Source organism: Misgurnus anguillicaudatus, chromosome 25, assembly GCF_027580225.2.
Source record: "Misgurnus anguillicaudatus chromosome 25, ASM2758022v2, whole genome shotgun sequence".
NCBI classification, from domain to species: domain Eukaryota; kingdom Metazoa; phylum Chordata; class Actinopteri; order Cypriniformes; family Cobitidae; genus Misgurnus; species Misgurnus anguillicaudatus.
The window spans coordinates 6,971,477-6,990,374 of NC_073361.2; the positions used below are offsets into that span (position 1 = coordinate 6,971,477).

Consider the following 18,898-nt stretch of genomic DNA (forward strand, 5'->3'; position numbering starts at 1 on the left):
GAATTATAATGTTCTTCTGCTTAAACCATCCCAAATGTATATGACATCCTTTTCAGTTGACTGCAGTTTGACTTTTCGCTTCAGAAGACCAACTTGAGTAATTTAGTTTACAGTAATGATGAATGAATGTCCTTTTTAAAACTTTGCCATGTAAACCATCATATGAAAAGATAACATGAAGACATTATTGTTTAAAATGATTTGTGTTTAACTGAAGAGAAAAGTCATATAAATATGGGCTAGCATGATGGCGAGTAAATCATGAAAGAATATTTATATTTGGGTAAAGCTTTAAGGAGAGGGGAGATTATTATGTTGGATACTCACATAGATCTATCATGTAGTTACTAATATATCACTTGTTATATATGTAGAGTATGCAATATACATACCAATTTACATACTGTAGTACAGATAAATCACATAAATCTATAAAAGACCATGTGGAAAGCATCACAGTCTTTTTAAATAATCACTTAATGATCACTGTAAATCATTTGTGTTGCAAAAACATCTGCTTAATGTTATTCTACCATCCCACAGAGAATCTTTCAGCGGAGTAATGCAAATAGGTAAAGACTTTAAAAATGACATCAATAAAAAATGCACACATAAAAATACAGATTTTAGTACATATGAACTCATACTAAAAGCTTTAAAGTCATGGAAAGATCAGCCCAGGCAGACTTATGCACCCATCACAGAAGTTGTGACATTTTTCCGCTGAGCAACCGCAATTTGAAATAGTTAAACAGGCCCGACTAAGGCAATCGATTTCAATTCACAGACGAGTTCAGGACCGCAATTGATGTCAGAGCTGTTCAGAAATGACTTCTCATTCAAGCATTCACATTGTCTTCGGAGCAATTGCTGGCAATAGCGAAGAAGGAGGTCAAGTGCTGTACATGCTCGCCCAGCACAGTCGGCATGAATCTCTTAGGCAGCTGCCAATTTCTGGGTTCACAGTCGAGGTTGCCAATTAGTATGCCCTCTCTCTGCTGGCCATAGAGAGCTGAAGAAAGCGTCCAGCACACCTGTCAATATTTACAGTTCCAGCAAAATGCATCATTCAACACCATCTGCTCCTTCTCTGAGTATATGTGAAATGGAGACACTAACTGTGAGCTTAATCAATTTATTTCTCACTAGTTGAAATGAAGACGGTTTAAATCAGAGGTTCTCAAAGTTTACATTCAAAGGTCCAAATCTAATTTCTCATCATTTTCATGGGTCCGGAAAAACTGGTTATTAGAAAAATGGTCAAGCATGGTAATAACTTTATGTAAATCATTTGCTTATATAACAAATCAACACAAGAAGTATGCCAAAAGTAACCAGGTGCAAAATACAGAGCAACCTAATTAGAGAAATGGCACAGTTTGTTTTCCATCATAAACCATGGTAAAAAGTTGTGGTGGGTAGATGGAGACACTGACCTAAATTAGGGGTGCACCTATAAATTAGCCGATTATGCAAGCTATGCTTCTCAATCAATTACGGTGAAATGCCGCTACATCCAAAAGCCAGAGGGCGCTCTCGTGCAAACTCAATATGCGCTGTAGACAAAGAACCATACACACGATACATATGCTGAGTCCCAATTTGCATACTATCCGTCCTAAATAGTATTTGAATCTAGAATTAGTACGTCCCAAATCGTAGTATGTTGAAATGAGTATCCCAAAGATACCCGGATGGTCTACTATTTCCGGTTAGAATTCAAAGTGCAGATCAATGCACACTCTAAGGGGCTGGACACACCAAAGCTTTTACGCCCGCGGCCGGCGCATGTTTTCAATAGTTTCCAATGGAAGCTCTGCGTTTTTCAAATAAGCCAGCAGCTAGCGGTTTTCTTCTTCACTGAAAATCGGAGCCTAGCTGAAGAAAGCTGGCACTCAGCTGAAAAACAGCTGGCATTCGCCGTTGTCCAGGCGTTTTCAGCCGCGTTTAAAAGTTTTGGTGTACACAACCCCTAAGGGCTAATACTGCCCACAACCCATTGCGAGCGGGTGGGAGGAGCAACCACACCGACCCTCTTGCGTATTTGTAGTAATACTGTGGCTGTACAAATGTTAAATTTTTATTAGTCCAACGAAAGAAACATGGTTACTACACTTTTACTATAGTAAAAGCATGGTTCATTTTCATCTGGGTATTTTTGAGTTATATACATACGTATTAAATTAAGTATAAAATACGTTAAATAATAGTTTTACTATAAACTTTAAATATTTTGACTTTAAAATAAGTAGCTTTCGTTACACACATTAACATGAACGTCAGAACCAGCCGCCTCACAAACGACCTGCGTTCAAAAGATGGGAATAGTAAATAAAATTATATTGGACATAAGTTATAAGAATTAATTAAATATTTTTTACAGTCGTGGTGTGCGTAACTAGGCAACTACGTTTTCGTCCACATTTCATGACGTCATTAAAGTATGTCCCAGAACGTGCATACTTTTTTGCTACACGCTCAAAAGTATGTACGTTTTCCTCACAAAAACAGTACATACTTTTAGGTCGTAGTATAAGTAGGCGAATTGGGACTCAGCAATAGATCCAGGAAATGGCTTAAGGATATATTTATATTTCTTCAAACCTTTTCAGGTATTTTCATGGTATGATGATTATGTTTAACGATTGTTGCATTTTCAAATGCATGTTTTAAATGACTCAAACCAACAGTGATTGTAGACTGATAAGGACTTACTGATCAAAAGCCGTAGTACATGAAGTAGCTTTGCATATCTGGGTGTGATGGCTACAGCGTCACACAGGACATTTTTAAATAACTCGTTTTATTTTTGGACCAGGAATACTCTAAAAAAAAACAACAACTATGGTTTACAAGTTTAATATGTATTTTAAAAGTAGCAAATGCACACATTTATCAATCACATAGAAATTAATGCACTTGCACTATGAAGTGAGTGCAGGTCTGGATCAAGTTCCCTTCGGGTCCGGACTGGAGTCCGGACTTTGAGAACCCCTGCTTTAAATTGATGGATGTGCACCTAATCATAATGAGGTATTTTGGTAATCCTGCATAATGTATGTATGTTGGAGTTATAAGTTGCACCTACATTATCTGCAAAAAAAAAAAAAAAAATAGACATCCCAAGAATTATCAGTGGCATTTGATACTATTTTGTTTACAGATCTATCTGTCCTATCTACATGCAATTCAACTAAAGCGATCTTTTCCATGTTAATCTGAGTTTTTGTCCTAACCACCCGCAATGGTTTCTATTTTTCTGTGATGTCACAGCTGGAACAACAATACAAAGTCTGATACTGTAATTTTAGATACTGTTTATACGCTTTATATGTTAAAAGAATCTTAAATATAATTTTGTATTCACAACTTTGGATCCTTACTGAAAACAATAATGGCTTATTCACATCAGGTCTTAAATAGAAACAAGAATGGTGAAACTGTCAACTTTATGTGAACAAACAAGTGTATTTTATGATAAAGATTGTTTCAGTAGCTCAGTATGTATTTTTAATAATGTTTTTTTAATGCAATTTTTTAAGTGGATAAAGAAATGATAACTGTATTGTATGGCGGAAGAGCACTTAATTTTCAGCACTTCATCCGCTTAAAAAAATCACCAAGTTTTAATTTGTGCCACCATATTTACTTGTGTAACTACTCATGTAACAGTCTTTAAATAGGGAATACATGAAAATGTTTGGTGGCTTCTAAATTCATCCCAGTTTGGATCCTAAGGAATGAATGAGGGCTAGGCTAAATGCTAACACATTCACGATGTGCTGTACAAAGATTAAGTGCACGCATTGGAAAAAGATAGGTATGTATTAATTTTTCCAAGTTGAGGTAAGAACATAGTAAAATATAGAAAAATGGTGGTGTTTTCCTTTAATGGTGTAATAATAATAATAATAATATTGTACATATTCATTTTGTTGCTAGTAAAGTACTTACAGAAAGAGCCCACACACACACACACACACACACACACACACACACACACACACACACACTTTTGATTGGCTGTATTTTTTGATTGATTTTGTCGTGTAGTTGCAGTTGCATTGTATCTAGTGTGGAAAGTCAAATGCTCTAAAAATGGCTGGGTTATATTTAACCCATGTTGGGTAAATACTGGACAGGACACACCACTGCATTAAAAATTACCAATTTTTAACCCAGCTACTGGGTTATTATAAACGATTTTTGCATAACAACAACTCAACATTGGGTCATTTTTAACCCAGCCATTTTTAGAAAGTAGAATTTTAACGCATCTCTTATAGTTGCAACACTTTGATTTTTTTAATAAATGTAAAAAGACTAAATATTCATACAATGTTACTAAATCTACTTATTAATCTGTCTATCCCTGGACATTTGTGAGAAGATCTGCATGACCAGTTTTTTTGGAGCAGTACGTATCCACTGTAAGTATATGTTATTAAGAGCTGCAGATTGCCTTACTCCTGGGAAATGAGCTTACGTCAGGCTCCATTTCATCATTTGCCTACAAATTGATATTTTGCAGCAATTTATTCAGATGCAGTTAAAGACCTTCAGAGTCCAGTGGTGTGGTATTAGTGTTGATATGGAAAATGTCATTTAAACGACACTAACCGCCATCTTATTTGTATAAAAGTGGCAGTGTTGGATGTATTGCTTTCCTGTGGACTCCTTTCAAATATTCAACTTAAAAGTATTGTTTAAATCATTGTTTTTATGGGTGTAGATACAGCAACATGGATAGTTTGCTGGGTTATGGAGGTGACTTTGAAAGTATGTGGCCCAAACATGTTGCTCAGCTAGAATCTATATATGGTACATGAAATTATGCCCACAGGGAATATTCACATTTTCACTTGAACAAATCTGAAGCCCACAGCAAGCTAAGTCAGCGTAATGTGTTGAGTGTAATTTAGGTGACCTTGAAGATGTATTAACATCTTTGGGTGATCACAACTACACACAAATACATACATGCTCAAAAAGCTTGAAATGATCCATTATCAATCATGACAACAATGGTGGGTGGATTTCCTCTGTTTTCCTGGGCCACTCTTCCGTGGAGCACCTTTCCCTGATGGATCACTGAAGGAACAGGATGGATGGCATCCAATCGCTTGCCTGCTGGATGGCATTTCATCCTTTCCTTTCCAATCATCAATCATTCACATGGGCTATTTGGTCTGGTGCAATAGCCACTGTGTTCTCTGCAAGCACATATGTATGTCAAAGCTAACACAGTTAAAAGAAGCCATTTACTTTCATACCTCTAGACACACAAACATGATATATACAGTACATGACCTGTTATATAATAATGTAATAATGATTATGATGCATTCCCAAACTTCCAATTACTCCATGGACCACCATGATTTTTAGCGGTGTTTCTGCAAAATGGACATGAATGTGGCTGTCATTATACAAGTTCATAATGCTAAAAACATCATCAGCTCAGAGAATGCTTTCATAGCCAACAGTGCATTTGTAACATTTTATTGTTTTATCATTACTTAATAATGATTTCTTTTGATTTTAGCCTAAAACAAAATATATGCAAATGTAATGTTTAGATATTCATATTTGTATTGACTTAAATGATGTTTGAATGTAGACTTTGGTATCTGAACATATCTGTGCACAGATTGTCAAATATCAGATATCTTGTGAAAACTTGTGAGTTTACTGGGGTTTGTTTCCTAGAAGGAAAACCTAAAAAGCAATAAACATCTCTGTAATAAAGCAATAAAGTTTCTGTTTGCTCTTAATCACACTGTTTCTGTGCCTAAGTGAAACAAGTAGAATATTAAAGACATATATTAAAGACACATAAGACAATTTATAATGAATTCTGTGAAATTAAAACAAAAAAAATATTGCAGCACTACTTTGTATAATTTAATGTTTTGTTTAATTAAAATGTAAAGTTTTAGAACTGTTTTTTGTCATACATTTTCTTTGGGCGGGGGCCGCGAAGGAATGCACCGTACACAAAGGGGGCCGCACGCTAAAAAAGTTTGAGAACCACTGCCCTAGAGTGACCACATCGTAAGTGCATTGTGCACATTGATTTGTTGCAGGTAACATGCATGATTTTATTAAACTATATACAAAAAGTTATATCCAGTGTTATCCAGTTATTATGAGATAAGAGTCATGCACATAATTGTATCTTCTTCTATCCAGTTTTATTGGCCAGAGCACCTGATGTCTGACAAGACATTTATTCTCATCTATAATGTCTTTGGTATTAATTAGCTTCTCGCACTCTCTATCTTTCATCTCTACAATGTCTAACAACCCTGCGCCTTCTCTTGGGTCTGAGTGAGATGTGTTAAGATGTGTTCGACTTCATGTGGGGCTGCGTAGACCCATTGGTAGATTAAGTAAGCACATGGTGACATAAAACGATTAACATGAGTACTAAAACTCTGCTTTTTTCACGGCTGCCCCATGGCGCTGCCCCCCGTAAAATGCGCCCTTGGCAGCTGCCCATGCCTAAAGCCGCCACTGCACACTTGTGTGCTCACGTTCCACTCATTTTTTAACATGACATAACCAAATTTGCAGGTAGCACATGTCTCAAAAACCGGAGACATTAGTGCCCCCCTATTGGATTGGCACTCGCCCAATCCCTTCTACGGATAATCCGGCCCTGACCATCTCTCACAGTTTGGGCAATGCTTTAAATCCTACAGTAGGATTTCATTAGCAAACCCTTTGTTCGATCAGCCGCCCTCCTTGACAACATTCAGAAAAATTTGTTTATCTCCCAAAAGTATTTAAGGAACATTTTAAAAACTCTGCATATTTATATTTACTCTCTTCCTAAGCAGGGGTTGTATCTAAAAATGCTGAAACTTATAATGAATTGCTTTGCTCATCTTTGTAAGCCCCCCTACCAACAATAATGTTGTAAAAAATCAGCTAAATGCCTAAAAGTAAATATATACTGTATGTATTTTCTTGCCATTTTTGATACCCATCAGCAACCAGATCACATGTACCGCCAGTCACAGTAGTTCTTTAGAGCTCATTGAGTTAAATGTATAGCCAGAGCCGAAACCCCATGATGTACTAACAAAGTTCGGGACCCCTGGGGCAGGGTTTTAAGAAGCTGTAATGCCCAATGGGAACATCAGAGACTGTTCTTTATTTTTAAGTCAATGAAGATATGTTGGTGCACTGAGCATGGTGTTTTGTACAGAAGCAGATCATTAATAAATTGACTGCCTGGCGGTTAATCCTCAACATGTTTTTCACAAAGAAGATTTTGTAGTTGGCTATATGGTTTCTTATGAAAACAGAAGTTTTAGGAACAGGTGGGATGCATTTTTAGCATCGGACACTTTATTTTTATGGTATCTGCCAACAGTGACTGTGGGGCTGTTTACATTTGGTATTAAGATGTGTTTTCATTGATCGGATCACAAGTGGACGAGAGAGACACATTACGTTTACACCTGGTATTTAAATCCATCTCTTTTGTCCACTTTCGACCGCTTCTGTCCTGAATACTTTGAGGGGGTGGTCTGAGACGGTGGGTGCTGTCATTCAAATGTGAGCGGGAGTAATTATGAGTTTATATGGACGCAAACTAATATTATGTCGGAGTCCACTGCATGTTTAGCAAGTAAACATGCTGCACAGAGTTTTGTACGTTTATTCATGGAGCTTTCTCTGAATTTTCAGCGTAATTGACGAAATAGGATTGCACAACTTTCACACGCTTTCAAAACGAAACTACGGAGATCAGTCGTTCTAGTTTTATCAATGAAAGGCCAAAAATAGCACTATTCACCGTGTGTTCAGGCCAGAAGTCAGAAAAGACGTAAAACTTAGTGTTTAGTACCTCAGATCAGATAAATGGGCAGAGAGAAGGCGATCGCGTGTGGCTGTTCGAACACATTCAACCACATGTGTGTTTACACTACAAAAGCAATCCGGTCGAAAGCCACCTGGCATTAACGTCGTCCACTTGTGATCCGATCAACGAAAACACATGTTAATGCCAAGTGTAAACAGCCTCTTTGATTGTTGTAAAACTCAATGCCGATTCACAAATCGATTCAATGATGTAATAGTAATTAGTTGATTGGAAGGGTTGTAGTGAACAATTCAGCTCTCTTCATGTTGACCTAGAGGAATAGATCTCTGTCTCTTAACCCTGTGCTGTTGTATCAGACAAAGTGAAAGAGTTTAGACACAGCAATGAAACAAGAGACCTCTCACTCAAAACACATTGCAGGAGACAGCAGGTCTTTTTAGCATGCCCACATCCCCACACTACACAGCCTGAACCCTCCAAGGCCACAAGACCAACTCAAATGAAATAAAATCAAGAGCAATCCTTAACTCTAAAGTCTCTCCTGTCAAACAAAACGGTAGCCTGAGGAAAGAATACCACAGATACACCTGTCTGCATACTCATACAGAAAGATTCATGAAAATAGACAGCTCTCTTCTTATGATACACAGGCATTTTCGAAGGCCATTTTCATTTACTGCAATATTAATATTACGAGAGAATACGAGTTCAGGAGAGCACCCCATTATCCATTAGAGCTCCAGAAGGATTTTCAAAAACTCTCCCCGGAGCGCTTTATGAAATACATAAAAATGCCTCCTGTTCTATTATTTTTTCATTTGGCAGGTCAGCGGGGTCACACAGAGTAGCCGGATTTGTCCATATTCCCTTCAGGCCCTTTATTGGATTGAGTGGGTAATGTTGTAAGACCGGCAGTTGGTTGAATAGTTCAGAGGTTCTGCCATCAAAATCACTTGCTTCCGTCTATGCCCACTCACACCGTAAAGATCACAGTGTTCTTCAGCTCATCTCTCTGGGCTGTAAAAAGAATCCTGCAACATTTTAACCAGGTGTTATTAGTGCTGGTGATGAGATGCAGCTTTCTTAATCATTGTTAATATTTTTATATTTGAATGCAAACAAACATGCATGCTGTGTCCCGTGCCACAAAATTTAAACCCAAAAAGTGAACTAACAACAAGGAAAGCATGACAACCACTATACTGTATCCTGTACAGTGAGATGGGCATCAAAGGTAATTTTGGGGATGGGGATTTTCACACCATCTCTACTACTTCAAACAAACATTTCTTTTCGTGATTTTTTTCTGAAAAAGAAACAGTCTAAATAGTACGACTGCCATTTTTGAGACTGTCCTCCAAAAATAATGACCTCATAGGTCGTTTGTGCAAGCACGTCATTACGACGTAAAGTGACGTATTAAGGGATCAGTGTCCTCTAGCAGCAGTAGCTTACACAACCTGTTGTTTTGTTTTAAGGTTTTTTGCTGGTTTCATAACGATTATGATTTTAAAGATATTTTGGAGCCTCTAACCCCACTGTCACCCTTACCCTAGTTTTTTTCCAACCAATCAAAGACGACTTTGACATTCTCACAGGGTTTCCAGAAAACTGTACGAAAAACATCAGACGTTCAGCCAACAGTCTGTGGGCATGACGTCTGAGGCTGAGACTACCCTTACCCTAAACCCAACCACTTCTCAACCATATAAAACACAACACGCAAGTAAAAGTACAGTCAAATGTATTTATTAAATAAAACAGTATAAAGTATTACAAACCATTTGCGTGTTAAACCTTGCGAACTGAAGCCAAACGTTTACTTTATATGAAGAACTTTATATGTGATCAAAAAGCACAGTCAGATCTCATTCAAACATAAACCAGCATGACGTAGTCGGTCACAAGAGCCAATAGCGCTTCACATTCTTAGCTTAACGTAATGATGCAATCAATCACAAGACACGCGAGATCCAATGCCTTTTCACAATCATAGATGCCGTATCATCGCTTCTTCTGGGGGCAGTTTTGAATCAGTGTACACCAGATCTGATATTTACAGCGGATTGTCATCACTTTTTCATCTTTTCTTCAAATAAATCAATCGTTTGACCTTGGTACACTTTTTAAGTATATTTTTAAAGAGTTGTGTTATGTATGCTGTTTTTATATCATATATTAAATAAATGGCTATGTTATTTGCCCTAAATGCCTGAATAGTGTAATGTGTAATTGTCACGGCTAGGGGCTGGCTGTTAATGGCTAAAGCCACGCCCCTTCTCAACTTCCACCTCGAGGAGGTCCCCAAAGCCAACCCAATGACCAGACAACACGAGAACAGGTAAGTATTAAAACAATCTTTATTGAAATATTTAAAATAACTTGGGGAATGGGAAAGGGGCAATTAAAACTAAACTTTCTCTCTGCCTTCCAGGCAGACCACGACACAGGGAGGTGGCAAGAAGGGGAAGAGGGCAACGGGGGTTCCAGGGGGACTGGTGACCAAAGGTATAGGGGGGGGGGGGGACGGGAAACACAGGCTCCTGCCAAACTCCGCTATCCGTGGCGCCCTCCTCTTCTTTCCTGGAGGCAAAGGTAAAATAGTGTGAGTTTTAGGGGTTTGACTCTCTCTTCACCCACGTACCTGTGTCGCGCTACGCAGAGACTTCACTGCTCGGGCCCGTAAATTTTTTTGTAATAGCTCACTCTCCTTCCTTCCTCTTTCCACAGGCAGCGACTGGGACACAAAGACACGTTTAGTTTGGACTTGGATAGTTCTCACCTATCTGCTGTTTACAGCTCTGGGTACGTATGACTGTCCACAGTTCGTTCTCCTGACGTTCACTCTCGTTCTCTCTTTCTCCACAGGCAGCTTGGACACAACAACATGGTTAATTCAAACTTGGATGCTTCTCACCTCTCCGCTGTTTACAGCTCTGGGTATATATGACTGTCCACAGTTCGTTCTCCTGACGTTCACTCTCGTTCTCTCTTTCTCCACAGGCAGCTTGGACACAACAACACGGTTAATCCAGACTTGAATGCTTCTTACCTCTCCGCTGTTAACAGCTCTGGGTACGTATGACTGTCTACAGTTCGTTCTCCTGACATTCACTCTCGTTCTCTCTTTCTCCACAGGCAGCTTGGACACAACAACACGGTTAATCCAGACTTGAATGCTTCTCACCTCTCCACTGTATACAGCTCCTAGTAAGTGCAGCTTTCCCTTAGCTCGCTGTACGGCGTTCTAATCGACAATGTAACGGGGGCGGGCTACGACAGCTGGCCTACACAGAAGGTCAAACGGCGATGATTTCCCCAGAAGGCGCCGGGGGCAAAACCCTCTCGGCGAGTTCGCTGGTCAGCAGGGGGGCGGAATGTCACACCGTCTCACCGGGCCGAGCGCTGCCCTATCCTCAATGCCCGTAGGGCGATCAAATACCGGACAGGGGCGCCCTTTTGTAGAGACCACGGGGCGGCGGAACTCCTTCGCCTCTCACTCTGCCACAAGGGAAAACACACAGGTAAAGTAGCAAATGCAAAGGCCCGTAGTTTTACTCACACACACACCGCCAGCTTCCAAGTCTTCACCGCCGCGCTCCGAAACCTGTCGACATACAGACGGGGCGGCTTCCAGAGGCCCCCACCGTCACTTCTCACTCAAACCGCACACAGCGTATAATAGATGATATTCCTTGCGACCGTTAGCCTCTCCGTCTCTTCCTTTAGTAAAAATGGATGATGCGGGGTACGTCTGACAAGACACAGAGCACTTGCACAGCAACCCACAGCAAATACACAGCACCACTTCAACGTGAAAGGTTTTCAAAATACATGGACTCACCCACCACACTACAGGTGTACACAAAGAGACGCCCGACGTCCTCCACTTCGCTGAGGTCGGATTGGGGCGATGACAATACGGCCGGAATGTTTAATTCTGCTGCTGTGGCTGCTGAGTCCAAATATTCCTGGGGCTCACCTACCGCGCTGGATCAGTGGTAGGGCCGCCCTCCTCTTCCTGGAGGTATTCGGTAAATGCACAGGTTAGTTGTTACACTTCGTTTTAATCCAGAAGCTAATACTCACAGCGGTCCTCTTGGTGAACGTTTTGAAAAATCGTTACGTTTCCTTCTTCCTTTGTTCCTCCAAATGTGTCACTTAGACCGATGTTTCTTCCACCCACAGGTTTTCTCTTACTCCAGCGTTCACTGCGAACTACGACAGAGAGAGAGAGAGAAAGTATAGCCAGCCACCAATGCGTACCGGATGAGCACAGCTCCGCACCTCAACACACACACTAAGCACCCAAAAGCGTCCTCGTGGTGCAGTGCTCCTTTAACTCACAGCCCCGTCCTTTTTGCCTCTCTTGGCTGCCGCACTCTTTCCTCTCGCTATAAGCACTCCGTGGATCAGCGGCGCCCTCCGGCTCTTCCAAGGACGGGGCATGTGCTTTAGTCTGCCCTAGGCAATAAAAGGAGCTCTTGCCCGAAACAACTCTTTTTTTGTTTGTGCTTTCCTTGGACCTTTTATGGGTCTTGTCTCTCTTCTCTCCTCCAATCACGAGTTGCCAGCTTAATCTGTAACACCTGTGGCTCATCTGCCAGTGATCTGTGTTGCCAGGGAGACCAGGAAGTAAAATGTGTGGTTAAAAATCGTGCCCGGGCGGAAACCATCTTCTGGCGGAACCTTTCTCCGCCACTTTCGGTTCCGCCCCATCATAGTCACCCGGTGACATAATAAAATACAATTAATCCTGGTGGTTTAAATTTAAAATCTTATCCCAGTACATGTCATCATAACAAAATGATACTCCAAAATATAATTTTATACCCTTATGCTACGTTTACACCAGCTGCTGTAGAGGCGTAAAGCGCAAGTGATTTCAATGTTAAGTCAATGTGAAGACGCGTTGACGCACGTCTGGATGTGTCGCGGCGCGAATGAGGCGTTTGGCGCGGCACGGAAGACGTGTTTCCACCTCATTCACAAAATCTTTTGTGCATTCTGTGTTTGATGCGAAATTTGAACTTTGGCGGAATTTGGCGCCAATGCTAACCAATCAGGAGCCTGCTTGCTGCTGTGGCGGCAGCCCCGCCCGGAGTCACTCATTCAATCTGAAAGAACGCTTGATATTGTCCGTGAGCAGTCACCCGGAGCTATACGACACTTATTTCTATAGAGACAGGAATAAAAAGGACCTCGCTTGGAAGAGTGTCAGTAAAGACATTGGGCAACCTGGTAAGTTGTAAATACACATTTCACTTTTGAGTCACGTGATGTTTATTGATCCGCACCGTTTACTTTCCCCCTATAGTAAGGTTACAAAATACAAACCGGTAACTCTCTCGATAAATGTACAATCAACATCAGTCATCTTGCAAACAGACAAACGCATAGCACTTGCTATGAAGTGGATTTTGCCTCTGACGCGCGTAAAATGCTTGCTTTTTCCGCATGTCTACTTCGCTCTATACCGCAATTGCATTCAAACTGTTCAAACGGCAAACTAGGCATGGTAGACGCGATTTTGACACCTGAAACGTGGTTGGTGTAAACGCAGCATTATATATTAAGTTTCACCTGCTGCCGGTAGAGGCGCTAATTTAGTAAATGCATATATTGGTCGTATTTGGTGAAATGGACAAACGACCAAAGCATTCGTATGGGTTGGAGAATAGGTTGCTGTGATTTCACAGTGAGGTCTAAAGGGAATCTGGTGTGCTATCATGAGCACATAGCGGCACTCCACACACTATAGGAGCAGAACTGTTAAATGTTTGATTTTCTTATTGTCATGTTAATGGTCTTTCACGTATCAAAATCGGATAAGCGTTACTGTACAGTAACTGTATTCCTGATTGCGGTACATTAGTCTGCTGCATCCCCGTGATTACAAGCACAAGAACTGGGAATTGCAGCATGCAAATTGGGTTTTGTCCAAATTGTTGAATAGGATGTTCAAACAACGCAGACAGCACATAAAAATAAAAGATAAATGGACGCAATTCTTTCTTACTGAATTTCCCTCTTTTCTTTTAAAATCAATGGCTGTGGAGGTTAGCTAGACATGTCCCACAAGCAACAAGAGTCCTTGAAATCCAAGCTTAAGCAATCAATCACATGAATCATGAATCGTGCGGAAGGCGATAAGCAAGTTTAAAAGGAAGAAACATAGAGACAACTCCAGAAAGTAATTTACAGACCTAATGAGAAATTTAAGCTCCACTATAGACGCATACACACACGTGAACCTGCCCTTTTAACTGCTGTGTGGTCGACCAATTAAATACCTCAAAGCATTTTTGACAACGAGATATAAATTTAACAGGGTTATGTCTCATTTTGGGTATTAAAATACTTACGTTGCTTTTATCAGTTGTGGCTGTCATGTTAAATCCTCCTAAATGAAATTGAACAAAAAATCTTCAATAGACTTTTAACTGCTACTGACCATCTATTTAATTAAAGATAACTTTTGTAGGCAAGTAAGAAAAGATAACTTAATGTATTGGGTCACTTTTAAGTGAGTAATTAACTGAAAAGAGGAAATTTACAGCTGCTTTCCGAGCTTCAAAATACACACCCACATACACATGCAGATGTCCTCAGTGTAACCATATTTCTGACTGTGTGATTGTCCCCAGATACGTACGTGTATAGTGGTGTTTGCTATATAACACATGCATGCATCACTTAATATTACACTTAGTCATTTGATTAAACTGTTGCCTGATTTGTCATGCTTTAAAGGGATACCCCAGCCAAATATCAAAATGACCCTATGATTTACTCACTCTCAAACAATCTGAGGTACATATCTCCATCTTTCAGATAAATACATTGGAGTTATTTTGGTAAATGTCCTTGCTCTTCCAAGCTTCCAAGAATGATTTGAAAACATGGATCAGGGAACAACTCCTGACTTTTAATCCCAAAAAAGTGCATTAATCATTCAAAGATGTAATTCACATGACTTCAAGTGGTTAATAAAGGTATTCTGCTGGTAATCAATGCAATTTTGTAAGAATAATATTTATATTAAAATGTTATAACATGGAACAACTAGCTTCCGGTAACAATGCCATCTTGGATTCACACAAATCACAAGAGATTTTATTGTTTTCTGCCATTATAAAGTTTGGAAAAGCAAGGACATTTACTGAAATTATTCCAAATATGTTCATCTGGAAGATGATGGAGATGTGTATCTCAGATTGCTTGAGGGAGAGTATTTGTCTGGGGTATTGCTTTAACAACCCTAGAACAACACCTTGGCAATAGTCTAGCAATGTGGCAGTGGCTTTGTACAATAACTACTCACTTTCTTTAAACAACATAGAACTCTAAACCATTAACCATTGGTTTTACTTCAATTATTTAGCATGATAAGCATTACGTACCTACAAATGATTAATGTGCCCTGCAAATGCGAAAAGCCCAGAAACAAGCCAGATCAACACTAAAACACGAGCTTCCGCTCTTTGACTTTGTTTTGGAATGCTCAAAGGCTTCTCTGCTATAACTTGCCAGCATAAGTAATCGTAAATAATCTCAACGTTTTTTTCTTTCTTTTCATAATTCATATGATCTACTCAGTGCCAGCCTGTCAGCGACAGTCTGGGACTGCCCACTCGTTGCTCTAGTTGACTCGAATACTGTGACAGCGTAGTATGTAGCATGATCACACATAAAATCAGTTGTAACAGTTTGGGAAATGGCAGCTGGTGACTTTTCTTCCAAGAGGCGCAAATTCAAAATATGTGTTTGTAGTGTCATGTGTATTGTTTGACATTTCAAAATATGCATCATGTGAACCATGTGCATCATGTGTCTTGTCAAAATACTTGGAAGACCCCCCTAAAACTAAACTCTGATTACACATGAGAGTAAGCAAGAATCTGGCAAACGCGGGTGTCACTTTTATCATAAACCATTTAGATGCGCATGCAGCATGCACTTATTTTGACAAGACGCATGATGCACATGGTTCACATGAAATTGCGAACACATATAGATAGATACATGTTGTGACGAGCTTCGCATCGTGCACCCTCAAAAAAGAAGTCACCGGTCGCCACTGAGTTTGCAGTTAAATTCATCTATATATATAAGTTCTTTGTTTATACTCAGAGGAAGAAAATTAGTCATACAATGGGGTTGCTTGACGGACAGGGTTCTTTATTTTGTGAAGTGTTCCATTGCATACAGAAATCAAATATATTGACCTTTATAATCTTATATAGGGTGGCAGTGGCTCAGTGGTTCATGTAGGTTGTCTACAAACCAAAACGTTGGTGGTTCAATCCCTGGCTCCACCTGACCAAATGTCGAGGTGTCCTTGAGCAAGACACCTAACCCCATCTGCTCCCGACGAGCTGGATGGCACCTTGCATGGCTGACACCACTGTTGGTGTGTGAATGAATGGGTGAATGTGAGGCAAGTTGTAAAGCGCTTTGAATGGCCATTGGTCTGTGAAAGTGTTACATAAATGCAGTCCATTTACCATATAAAAGTCTTTTTTTTAAATCTTTGTGGACATGTCAATGGCGTCAAAACAAGTAAAATTAGTATTGAAAAATGTTCTTTACGGATGAAACATGTCCACAAGAGACAGTGGCAGAGAAACCGACAAGTTCTTATTTTTCATTTGAGAAGTTCCATATTTATTCTGCCGCAGATACTTCTGTCACAGCAGCAATATTGCTATGGATTTCTTTTCCCATTTGGAGCTCCGCAGGGGGTTTGGGAGGCAGGAACTGAGTTACCCTGAGACATCTCAAAAATCCCAGCAAGGTATCCCAGCTTTTAAAGTCATCACAACTCTGTTTCTTTTTGATCTGATGAGTGCATCTTTCAATCTCTGTCAGAACACAACTGAGAAACACAAGTGAAAATATAGAACATGAGAAATCATAGGTTTTTACAATTGGTATCCAAAGCATTGCAAGATGGTTGCTGTGATCTTTTTGGTAATTGCTAGAGTATTGCTAGGTGGTTATTTTGGTGTTCTGATGATTGATAATTTAATTAGTTTTCAGGGCGTGGGGTGGAGTGTCCTGTGTTTGCAAGATGGATGCTAATTAATTCAGGTGGTTGCTAATGCAATGAATGGTGTATTGCTAGTATTAGGCTGTTTTTGGTAGATAGTAGGCATGTGCTAATGTGTTTTGGATGGTTGCAAGGATGTAAATATATGGTTGCTAAGTGGCCACTCCAGTGTTTAGGGTTATTAGGGTGTTACCAGGCAGTTAATAGGGTGTTACTGAGTGGTTGCTTACTCAGCAACTCTGGCGTCCATAGGCAAAAATTGAGTTGGGAGGGTGGACCAACCCTGTCTGAGTATTGTCTTCCCTAAAAATATTATTATGAACCTTGCAGAGTATTATAAGCAGAGGTGGACAGTAACAAAGTAAATTTACTTGAAAATTGACTTAACCCTTGTGTGGTGTGCGGGTCTGTGGGAACCGTTTTTAATGTTTACTAAAAGAAAAATTATGCAATTAATTGTTGTTTCAACCTCCGATTCATTGGCCTTGGCTCATTTTCTATAAAGAACATAAAAATAAAAAACTTTATAATGACTGTACTCTGTACTTATATGAACTCTTTAGGTGCAAAGCTGTACTTTTTGAAAGGGTTCCTACCAAGTGAAAACTGGGCTACATATGTTGACCATTTTATCAGACAGTGTAGCAACACCTTAAAGCAGGGGTCTTTCAATGTTTTTCGAGGCAAGGACCCCTTAGATGAGATAGGCATGAAGTAGGGACCACTTGATATTAAATGTATAAAACAGTGGGCTGCGGACCCCTGGTTGAAGACCCATGCTTTAAAGGGATATCCCAGCCAAATATTTATATTACATATTTGGTGTTCGGGTCCACTATACCCAGGGGTAACTAGAGAGTAAAAATTGAATGTGCTATGTAACTTCACTCTGTTTTTCTCCTATCTGGGACTCCTGTGAGTGCATGAGTGTGTTTGTATTTATGTCTGTACATATGTGATGGATGCATGTCAGAGTTTTGTACTTCTGCACTTGCTGTAACAGCGCAAGGATACAACATGTTATATATCAAGCATGAACACTTGTCTGCCCCACTGTCCCAAACACTTTACCTTCTGTCTAACAGGAACCGTTCTACATTTACTCTCCCTATAGTAAAAGTGTTGTAATCATGGTAAATTGGTGTATTGATTACCATTTGTAAAACCATGGGTTTTAAGTTCAAAGAATTAAACAAAGTGATGAAAAACTTATTTGAGATGAAAAAGTGATGAAATACTTATTTTAAGACAAAATATCTGGGGGGAAATAGAATTTTCTTCTCTTATTTCATATTATTACAAAATAATGGCTGGCATTGGTGGGATTTAAACCCACGCCCCCAGAGAGACTGGAGCCTAAATCCAGCGCCTTGGACCGCTCGGCCACGCTACCCTTTGGAGAAAGCTCTCTGGTGAGTTTCGGGGAGGGTGCAGCTCCACGGACAGCCTCAGTTGATTTCGAGGACCTCGTTGGCGGGAGAGAATCGTCTTTAAGGTCCTGCTGTGCTGAGTCATACTCCTGGAGATTCCAAAATCTACAGAGTTCTATCGTTTAGAAATTACATCTGACACGACGCATGAAGCCATGGGGTTTGCTTGAAATCAAAAATTAGGTGAGATTCCCAAAGCTCCCACAGAAATCTAAAGGAAGCGCTTCTGACAAACCAATTAACACGTGGGATGTTCTTGCATGCCAAAACCACTTTATTTTCCAGATTATCTTACAGAAATCTGATACAGTGCCCGACTGCTGGCAATTGAGCCTCTTTAAAATTGCTCCTGGCAGCGGTGGGATTCGAACCCACGCCCCCGAAGAGACTGGAGCCTTAATCCAACGCCTTAGACCGCTCGGCCACGCTACCACTTAAAGGGGTTGCTTTTGTTGCCCAGAGCTCGCATATGCAGGCTGCATCGAGCATCAAGCCAGCTTCATTCAAGTTAACTGAACATTACATTCACAAGTCACAGCGCCTTAGACCAGGGGTTTTCAAACCTGTCCTGGAGGACCACTA

At 40.1% G+C, this 18,898-nt stretch overlaps 2 non-coding genes across 2 annotated transcripts; both read right to left on the minus strand.

The window, feature by feature from the left end:
• Positions 1-18,197: 18,197 nt before the first annotated feature.
• On the minus strand, positions 18,198-18,279 carry trnal-uag (transfer RNA leucine (anticodon UAG)). The gene has a single exon. It is a non-coding gene; the product is annotated as a tRNA-Leu (tRNA).
• A 387-nt stretch (positions 18,280-18,666) lies between these two features.
• trnal-aag (transfer RNA leucine (anticodon AAG)) lies at positions 18,667-18,748 on the minus strand. The gene has a single exon. It is a non-coding gene; the product is annotated as a tRNA-Leu (tRNA).
• Positions 18,749-18,898: the final 150 nt, after the last annotated feature.